Raw genomic sequence first — 10,241 nt, forward strand, 5'->3', positions numbered from 1 at the left:
TGCTGGTTCCTGTTGGCGCTTGGACTCTTCTGTTCATTGTAGCAGCCCTTCTCTGCACATGTTCCAGTTTGAATTCATCTTGCATTGGTGTACAGATATCTCAGTTGTTGCTGCTTGGCTTTGCCCAGATTCCTCACTTGATTGGGTACAGTCATTCTGCTGCCAGCATTGCCTACCTGACTGTTCGCTTCATTGAAGTCGATGCTATTCTCCTACCCACTGCTGTTCCTTTATCCATTGCTGTATCCTCTCTTAGTTGATTTTCCTCCCAGCCACTGTTAGAATCATGCATGGAGGTTGCATGATCATCTCCTAACCATCTTTCCTGAGTTCCTAGTTTAAAGATCTTTTAATCCAACACAGAAGTCTATTTCCTTCCCTACTCAGCTGGAGTCCATCCCATGAGACCAATCCTCTGGCAATCAAGGCCTCTCAGTGACAGAACATCCCAAAGTCCCCCTTATAGCACCACTGCCTGAGCCATCATCATAATCTTGTCTCGTCTTTATTCTCCTCTAGGGACAGGTAGAATCCCATTGAAGATCACTTGAGCCTCCATTTCCTTAAACGTCTTCCCTGGCCTGGCACAGTCTCCCTTGATATGCGAGACAAGTTCCAGCAAGAATCTAGCTGTGTCATTTGTTCCCATGTGAAGGACAATCAGTGGATTCTTTCCTGTTCCCATAAGGTTTCTCTTCAGCCTCAGGTCCACATCCTATATCTTAGCTGCTGGCAGACAGCCCACCCTTCTGTTCTTCAGCTCAGCTCTCACCCACTTGTCCTTGTATCCCCTCCCTTTGCTTTCTCCCCCTTCCCCATAGCACTGTCCGCTCTTCTCCCTGCCAACTCGCCATTACCCCCAGTGCTGCATGATATGGGCAAGACAACTTCAAGGAAAGCATCAGGTGTTTGCACAATTAAAAATAGCACCAGCACTCACTGGAAAGAAATGTAAGTGTTTTCAGGTTTCATGGAACACAACATAAAAAGATTGCTGATCAAGGACAGGGAGAAATCACACACACAATAGACCAGATGCATTTGGGGGATTTTTCACATTTCCCTTAACTCTCCAATATATGCCACTCTGGAAGGCCAGGTATTGGAGCAGAGGGAACACTGATTTGTTCCCCTGAAAGAGGAGAAGGGGATAGCAGAGTAACCAAACCATTGAGCAAGAAGTGGGGAATACCTGAGCCATCAATTCTTTCCAACAGGACAGTTTCTATTATTAAAGAGCTGCTACAGAGATTTGTGTAAAGTTTGAGGGCAGAATTCCAGCAGCCGGCAGGTGGCAGCAAGGTTAAACCTGGCCTGAGAGGTTGTTTTGGAAGAGGTGTTTGTTAATCATGGGGTTGTTTTTCTTAGCCAGGAAGCTTTTCAAGGAAAGCGATTTGTTGATTACAAGGGGGACTTGCTAATCTGACCTTTTGCTGAGAGGATCATGTTAAAACAGGGTTAGGAATCTCCTTAGCTAAAGTCCTTAATTGGAAACTGTGCTGATTTCTTTCTTTGTGGGGCAAGGCACAAACTGGTGCAACATGGCAGCATGGTGTCTGGGCTGGGACATATTCCTGCTTATCCTGGGCAGGCTCTTTCCCATGTGAGAGCCAGCAATTTCTGCATAATATGAGCCCTGATTAAAAACAAGTTTCTGTCCCTTGTGATCACAAAGAAAAATATCTAAATGTAAACGGAATGTATCCAAGACCCTATACTTGTCTGAGTCTGCAGACACAGGTCAGCTGCTGCTCCCTCTCTACTGCTGCTCAGAGCTTTGCCAAACTACAGCAAAATGAAACCTGACTTCACACTGTCAATTTCACTGCGGCTCTTCAGAACCCTGTAGAGCTGGGGGGGGGGGGGGAGGAGAGGGGGGTGAGAGGTCACATGGTTATTACATGCAGGTTGCAAGCTGTCAGTCCTGCACCTGGCACAGGGCTGACAGCCTGAGTCCCCTTTAAATTAAAATTAAATTAAAGCCCTTCCCCCATTTTTAATTTATAAAGGGGTGGCACTCAGAGGCTTGTTGTGTGAAATGGGTCACCAATACAAAACATTTGGGACCCATTCCTGTGGAGTGAAGAACTCAAACTGAAAGGGTGGGGGAGGCACGGTACAGTAGGGGAGTCACCTACATGCACTTTTGGCAGCCGAACCGTGGAGGGAGGGTTAGAATAGCAGATACCCCCCACTCATCCCAAACTATTGTAACCGCCGCCAGACAGATGGAAATGAGCCATCCTGGGCGTCGTTCCTGTCTGACCATTTCTAATCACAGCTGAGCCACTGGTGACAGAGTGAATTTGGCAAGTCACTGCCTGTGATGCTCTCCAGGCTTGTGGGACACCTCACCACCACGTGCCCTTAGCATGACGTAATTTGGTCTGTGCCTGCTGGGAGCGGCTCCCTGGAACCACCAGTCTCTGCAGCACCAGCACTGCCTGCCAGGCCTCTGCAAGCACCCACCAACCTGAGTCCTCAGAGCATTCCCTGCAGCATCCAGCGCCTTATCCACTGAACGCTCACAGAATCACCAGTCCTGCTGTTCCCAAAGGAGCAGAACACACCAGCTTGTGAGATCCAACCCAGGACCAGCACTCTGCTTAACACCACAGCACTGAGAGATATTTATAGTGAAAACAAGGATAAGTTAATTACCAAAGACTAGAGCTACAAGTGATCGTGAGTAGGAATACTGGGAACAAACGGTTACATACAAAACAAAATCATAACATGCTTTCTAGAGACTAAACTTAACTAACAGGCTAACCTCCAGTCTAAAGAAGTTTGTCTCCCCCAGACTTCACTTCAGCGCTTTCAACCAAGCCCGGCCGAGGCCCCTTTGTCATGAAGCAAAACCTCTGCCTTTGCTTCCTCAGTGAAGAGTGCCTGGGCATATTCTCTGCCCCTCAAATGCAGTCAAGCAAACTTTTGATGTGCACCTCCAGATAAGGATCTTCTTCCCCGGCCATTTCACTGGCTCTGTTAGTTCCTTCATTTGCATTTCGTTCACACTGGTGATGAGAAACCTATTGTGAATTAGACAATGCTCAATTTACACGTCAACAGATCGATGAATAAACATCTCGTCTGACAGAAAACCCGGTTTTCACCTCTACTGGTGCCCAGTCCCTACAAACTTCAAGAACGTGTGTTCAGTATATAGACAGAACTCCTAGTACAGGATCTGTACCTACGTTTCACAATGACTTTGATGACCAGAGTGACACAGGCTTTATTCAGGACCTCACCTGATACTCTATGGTGAACTAGAATCAACGCACCAGCCCCATGAGATGGCTGTATCCACTTGGTACTCTCTTGCCAGTTGGCATTCAAAGATTCTTGGGTCACATGTCCCTTCTTGTGCCTTAGTGTCCCCATCTGTAAACTTGGGCTAATGACACTGACTCCCTTTGTAACACACTGAGATCTGCTGATGAAAAGGGCAGTGTAAGGCTGGGTATTTTTATTGTTATGAAATCAATGCTGCTTCTGTTCAGCAGGGAGCAACTAGACAACCCAGAGAATATCCCTCTATAGTCCGTTACGTCCACAATCCCTCTGAACTGCAGGTGAGGCTGGACCCCTTGCCTCGCCAAGGAGAGAAGGGAAACCGGGAAGTATGTCTCTGCTAAAGCTGGAGATAGGTAGGTGTGACTGTGTCTCTGAGGGAATGAGGCACAGCCAGCACCACTGAACCCTAAATATCGAAGCAAAAACATAAATCACACAAAAAAACAGTGACATCCTCAGAGTGATCAGGGTTCCGCCATTCCTGCTGTCTTCATTACGAGTATAATAGTGCAGCCCCCTCACGTTGTTGTGCTATGCAACAACACAAATTCCAATTTTGTGTTAACTTCCAGTGGCCACTTTCCCCTGAGGCATGCCAGAGCATAGAAAGGTAACGGGAGAAAAAAAAATGATGTGGCTGGGCAGGGAAAGAAGATTCAGGACCTTCTGATAAGCTCCAGACAAGTGGCTGGGCTCTTCCATCTCAACCCTTCCAGGTCTTTGAAGCTTGCCCATCCTTACAAGAGACAGAGGGGAATTTCCCTGAACTTGGTCAGGTCACATGTGGAATCCCATACCTAGATTATTAACTCCCTGGCAACTGAGGATCTCTAGTGGGTAAAGCAGGAGAGTGCGCCCAAGGCAGCCCTACCTCGTGAAGATTAGGAGAGATGAGTCCAAGCGCCAACAAGAACCAGCATTTAGCTTCCCTTTCCTTTCTCCATCCTCACAATCATAGACCCATAGCAATGTAGTACTGGATGAGACCTCGATAGGTCGTCTAGTCCATTCCTGTGCACTGAGGTGGGACTAGGTATTAGCTAGACCATCCCAGACAGCTGTTTGTCTAACCTGTTCTTAAAAACCTCCATTGACAGAGATTGCACAACCTCCCTGTGTATTCGTTCCAGTGATCAACTACCCTTATCATTAGGTAGTTTTTCCTAATGTCTAACCTAAATCTCCCTTGCTGCAAGTTAAGCCCAATACTTCTTGTCCTGTCCTCTGTGGATAAGGAGAAAAATGTATCACACTCCTCTTTATAACAACCTGTTACATACTAGAAGACTGGTATTATGTGCCCCTCAATCTTCTCTTCTCCAGTTGAAAGAAATCCAGTCTTTATGATCTATTCTTGTAGGTCATGTTTTCTAGACCTTTCATAATGTTTGTTGCTCTTGTCTGGACTTTCTCCAGTTTGTCCACATCTTTCCTGAAGTGTGGTGCCCAGCACTGGACACAATCCTCCAGCTGAGGCCTTATCAGTGCCGAGTGGAAGAATTACTTCGTGTCTTGCTTACAGCACTCTTGCTAGCACATCCCAGAATGATTGCTTTTTTGGTAACTGTATTATATTGTCATCTCTCATTTAGTTTGTGATACACTGTAACCCTCAGATCCTTTTCTGCAGTACAGCTGCCTAGGCAGTCATTGCCCAGTTTATATTTGGGCAATTTATTATTCCTTCCCACGTGTAATATGTTACATTTGTCCATATTGAATTTCATCCTATTTATTTCGGACCCTTTCATCAAGATCATTTTGAATTCTAATTCTGTTCGCCAAAGCTAGAAAACTTGCAAACCTTTGCTTCCTATTGATCATTTATAAACTATGTACTATTACCTCACTCGATACGCCCTTCCAACTTGACTGTGAACCATTGATAACTATGCTCTGAGTATGGTTTGCCAGACAGTTGTGCACCCAGCTTATAGTAGGTTCATCTGGGCTGTATTTCCCTAGTTTATATACAAGAGGGTCATGTAAGACAGTATCAAAAGCCTTACTAAAGTCAAGATAAATCACATCTACTGCTTCCCCCCATCCACAAGGCTTGTTAGCCTGTCAGACTAACCTAGTATCCTTCTTTGACACGATTTGTTCTTGACAAATCCATATTGACTGTTCCTTTGCATATTATCATCGTGTAGGTGTTTACAAAATTGATTGATTATTTGCTCCATTATCTTTCTGGGTACCAAAGTTAAGGCAACTGGTCTATAATTCCCTGGGTTGTCCTTTTTATAGATAGGTACTATATTTGCCCTTTTCCAGTTCTCTGGATCCCACCCATCTGCCATGAGTTCTCAAAGATAATTGCTAAAGACTCAGATATCTTCAGCGAGTTCCTTAAGTATGCTAAGATGTATTTCACAAGGCTCTGCCAACTTGAAGACATCTAATTTGTTGAAATAAAACTCTTTACTTATTCTTTCCCTATTTTAACTTCAGATCCTACCCCATTTACACTGACATTGACTATGCTAGTTCAGTCACTGTTAACCTTGTTGGTGAAAATTGAAACAAGAAAGGCATTCAGCTCTGCAGCCATTGCTGGGTTTTCTGTTATTGTCTTTCCCTCCTCATTGAATGATGGGCCTATCCTGTCCTTGGGCCGCCTTCTTGCTTCTAATGTATTTGTAAAATATTTTCTTGTTACCCTTTATGTTCCTAGCTAGTTTAATCTCATTTTGTGCTTTCTATTTTTGTCCCTACATGTTTGTGGATTTTTTAAAAAACATTCATGTAAACTGGTTGCACGGTCCAGCCAGGGCATCCTGACCCTTCCTCGGGCCCAGGCTCCGAGGAAGGCCACAGCGCCTTTGTCTAAGGGAAGACGCTCCTGGCTTATGAGTCTTTTAGCCTTGGCTCCAAGCGGGGCAGGCTTTCCTTGCTGTCGGTAGCCCCCTGGCCCTCACGTAGGGCAGGGCTGTTACGGCACCCACGACCCCCACCTTCACACAAGCAGGGCGGGTGAGCAGTCTATTGCCCCCGGCCCTCAGGCAGGGCAGGGCAGGCCCAGTAGTCTTTAGCTCCCAAGCAGGGCAGGCAAGCACAAGCAGTCAATAGCCCCTGGCCCTCAAGCCGGGCAGGTCTGCTAAGCAGTCTGTTGCCCCGGCCCTCAAGGTAGCAGGGCAGGTAAACAATCTATAGCCCCCGGCCTTCCAATGGGTGGGACTAGCAAACAGTCTGGTGCCCCCAGCCCTCGGGCAGGGCGGGGCAGGCTATAGCCCCCAGCCTTACAGGCAAGCGGGGCTGGTAAAGCTCAAGGTCCTACGGGGGCGCTCAGAGGAAGCCAAGCACTCCCGGGGTGGCTAGGGAAGTGGGGGGGGACGATGACGACGCAGGCCCACCCGACTCCCTGCGTCCCAGCCCAGGGCCCTAGCAGTGGCACAGCCATTTGCCCCTGCGTCAGTGGGGATCCAGCCGCAACGCGCTGACTGGGCTGGCCACGGACTCAGCCACTCTCCAGTCAGCTGTCCCGGGCTACTTCCTCCCACCCAGCCCCGGGTACCTGCAGCCAGTCGTCTCCCTCCGGGTCGCTGGGGTAGATGGCAGGCGGGAGTCCTACAAGTCCCTCACCCTCAACCGGCGGCAGGTCTGGAAACTCCTCAGGGCTGTCAGCAGAGGGCAGCTCCTCCAGGTCCCAGGGGGTCCTCCGGCAGATCAGGCCCAGTCCGTTCTTGTGGGTCCCCGACATCAGGCAGCTCCACCAGGTCAGGGCCGGCCTCAGGGGCGCTCTACCCCCCCAGCGGTCTCGGGTAGCTGCTCCCAGTCTATCCACTCACTAGAGTCTGGCGGCCCTCTCCAGTCACTCGGGCCCAGCAATCCAGGCAGGCTTTGGCAGCTCCGGTCAGTAGGGCAGGTGCTCCCAACAGCCGCAGGGCCTGGGCCTGCCCACAGCCTCTGGGAAGACACATCTGCCTCTGACAGTAGCTTCCTCTGGACTGAGCTGCCGGCCCGGCCTTTTATACTTCCCTTCCCTGCCCTAGCTCCGCCCCTCTGCTTCCGGGTTGTTTGGCCTGCATGGCCTGGTTCTGTCCAGCTGGGGCGTCACAACGCTTCCTCGGGCCCAGGCTCCGAGGAAGGCAACAGCACCTTGCTACAAGTCATATATATATAATTTGACTTAGTTACCACTTTTTGTATGACTTTCACTTTTAGTTTCTGGTGGTTGAAGATCTCCTGGGTAAGCCAGGGTGGTCACTTACCAGGCTTCAGAGCTTTCTGATGTATTGGGCTAGTTTGCTTGTGTGCGCTAAATACTGTCTCTCTAAAATACTGCCAATAACAATAAAACTGCTAATGGCCAATAACACTGCAACCATGTCAAACCTGCTGTCCTTTATTTCCTTTCTTATCTGCCAGCCAGACCTATTCCACTTAGCCGAAAGAATGGGACATTGGCCTGCAAGGTCAAACTGTCCCTGGGGTGCAGGATTGGAGGGCAGGGCTCTGAGTGCTGGGCTAGGTCCAGGCGAGAGTGTGTTATCAGCACAGCTCAATGAGAGACAGGTTTTCTTTCTTTCCTGCAGGCTGTAAAGTTGGGACTGAGGCTAAGGTCCAGTTAAATGCAGGACCTTTGATTACAAAAATAGGTAAAGACCAGTGCTGTGTGCGGTTGTGCTATGGAAATCACATGCCCTGAGTTGCAAGGGCTGGCATGAAAGCAATAAACAAACTCCAGTTTTGCCAACCCCAAGCATTCAAAAAATTGTGTCAGGCCCCCAAAAGCATATGGTTGGCATAAAAAGCACAAGTTTTTATTTTAACAACATATTTGGGTTGTTTTTTTTTAATTGGTTCTGGGTTCATGTTTTCAGGCTTTCTTCCAGAACAATGCGGGCTAGGAATTTACCTTAAAAAAAAAAGGCTGAGCTTCTTACCTCATCCCATGGCTCCAGGAGCTGGGCTTTAATAAACACATCAACGACCGTGAGCCTGGTGATAAATGCAGTGGTTAGCAATACTTCAACTGTTAGGAAAGCACCTGAGAGATGCTTTCGAGGCTTGAAGTGGCAATGCCTCGCAGCACCTGTTTTCTGCTGGCTGAAGTCTGTGTTTAGCTCAGACACCCCCCCCTCAGAACATCCGGCATGAAGGAGTGCTCACAGTGGCGGGAGATGTGCAACATTCTGGGGACCGGCTGACTTAGTTAACATGACAATGCCTGTGTAAATGGGGAGACTCAGCAAAGCCTGAAATGTTGTGAGCCAGACTTCTTGCAGACACTTCCTTTTCCCTGAAAGCTATGGGGCTCCAGCATTAATGTGCCCTCAGGTAATTAGCATTCAGGCCTGTAGGGGATCTAGAATTGTAATTGTCCTAGGCTCTCAGATGCCTAGTGGGGTGCTGTGATTCTGTTCTCCGCACCTTTAAAGGCTCACTGTATGCCTGCTTGCCCAGCTGCTGGAGGGCTGGGAGGGTTTGTGTATGGAAGATTTTACAGTGTAAAGGAGACTTTGTGCATCTTTCTCAGAGAGACTTTATATTTGTTTGTCCTTGGTTGTTTTTCCTTCCTCACACCTGGGGTGGAAAAGGGTTTGACTGTTTGCAGCTGGAAGACACCATGGGGTCTGTTAATTACTAATTAATACTGTGACAGAACAGGGCTGAGAGCATAGAACAGCAATTGTGCTGCGTCCTGTAGTTAGTTAGCAGCCAAAAATGAGCAATTGCTGTGAGCCTTGCTCGGGTAGCTAGGAATGGGCACTTTGCCAGACAAGCTCCTGAAGGGGGAAGATGGCAAATGTCTCATCACTGGCCAGCAGGCAGTCAGGTCATGCCCAGCTGTGCAGTTAGTTCCAGGCATGTACTTGGAGAATCCCACAACATACCACTATCAGAGCCCCTCCTTGGTGCTATCCCCCAGGATTCTCTCTCCAGCCCCTGCTCTCCACATCTGCTTTTGCAGAATACCTCCGCCCCAGACCTAAGTAACAAGCCTTTGGGTCAGAGGGCTGCTGGGGGGAGTAGAGGGCCCTCACCCAGCAGTGGAGGAGCCCTGAGGTCTCCATTTGGCAGAAACACTTTGTTTCTAACAGCCTCCCATCACGCCCTCCCCAACCTCTGCCAACCCTCCAGCCAACTATCACGCTGAAACTCTCCCTCAGGCTCCACTGACCCACCTCATGGCCCGCCCCCTCTTGAATAGACGTGCTTCTCCCACAGACACGGTCCAGCATGCAATGCAGCATGGTTCGAAAGGAGGCCAGGAGTGCTGGAGCAGGAAAGCTGCTTCTTTAGTAATTTTTGTCCCACAGCTTGCATTTTTCAAAACATTTTAATTTGTTTTTGAAAAAGATTAATTTTTTCCTCATCCCTTTCTGCTAAAGGAGAATGCAGGAAGGGGAAGGGGAGAGACACCCACATAAATGGCTCAGTTCACATTTCATAAAAAAACCCTAACATTTTTGTAAAACAATTTTCCCCTACAAGAATGCTCATTTTTGAAAATGAGCCCATTTTGCTCCCCTCCCCTAAAAATTTTCAAGCAGCTGCAGTGTTGAGATGCCTTCTCCGGGCGAGGCATTGCTGTAAGCCTAATGGTTGCATTTTATTAGCACATTTAAAGCCAGAGCCGAAAGGTCCACCGCCTGCAGGTGATGGTAGGACTACAGAACCCAGCACTAGGGGACAAACAGGAGAACTGAGCAAACTTTTTAAGACAAACCTTTTTTCCCCCACCACCAAAATGCAGAGTGGGGGCAACTAGCGTATTTTGAAAATTGTTTTGGTCACAAAAACAAAAATCTAAAGACTGATTATTTCCATTTTCTGACTTTTCAAATTTTATTTCAATTTAATTTTTAAAAGTGTTGTATTTGCCCTGGAACCCTTTTTTGTTTAATTTTTAGTTTGCTGAAAATTTCAAACATTGCTAGTGCTAGCTGATCCAAACTTATATGGGTTTTCTGATTTTTGGTTTAGCCACAGAA

The sequence above is a fragment of the Emydura macquarii genome, unplaced genomic scaffold (genome assembly GCF_026122565.2).
Source record: "Emydura macquarii macquarii isolate MOO-44397 ecotype Brisbane River unplaced genomic scaffold, CSIRO-AGI_Emac_v2 contig_2768, whole genome shotgun sequence".
Lineage (NCBI taxonomy): Eukaryota > Metazoa > Chordata > Testudines > Chelidae > Emydura > Emydura macquarii.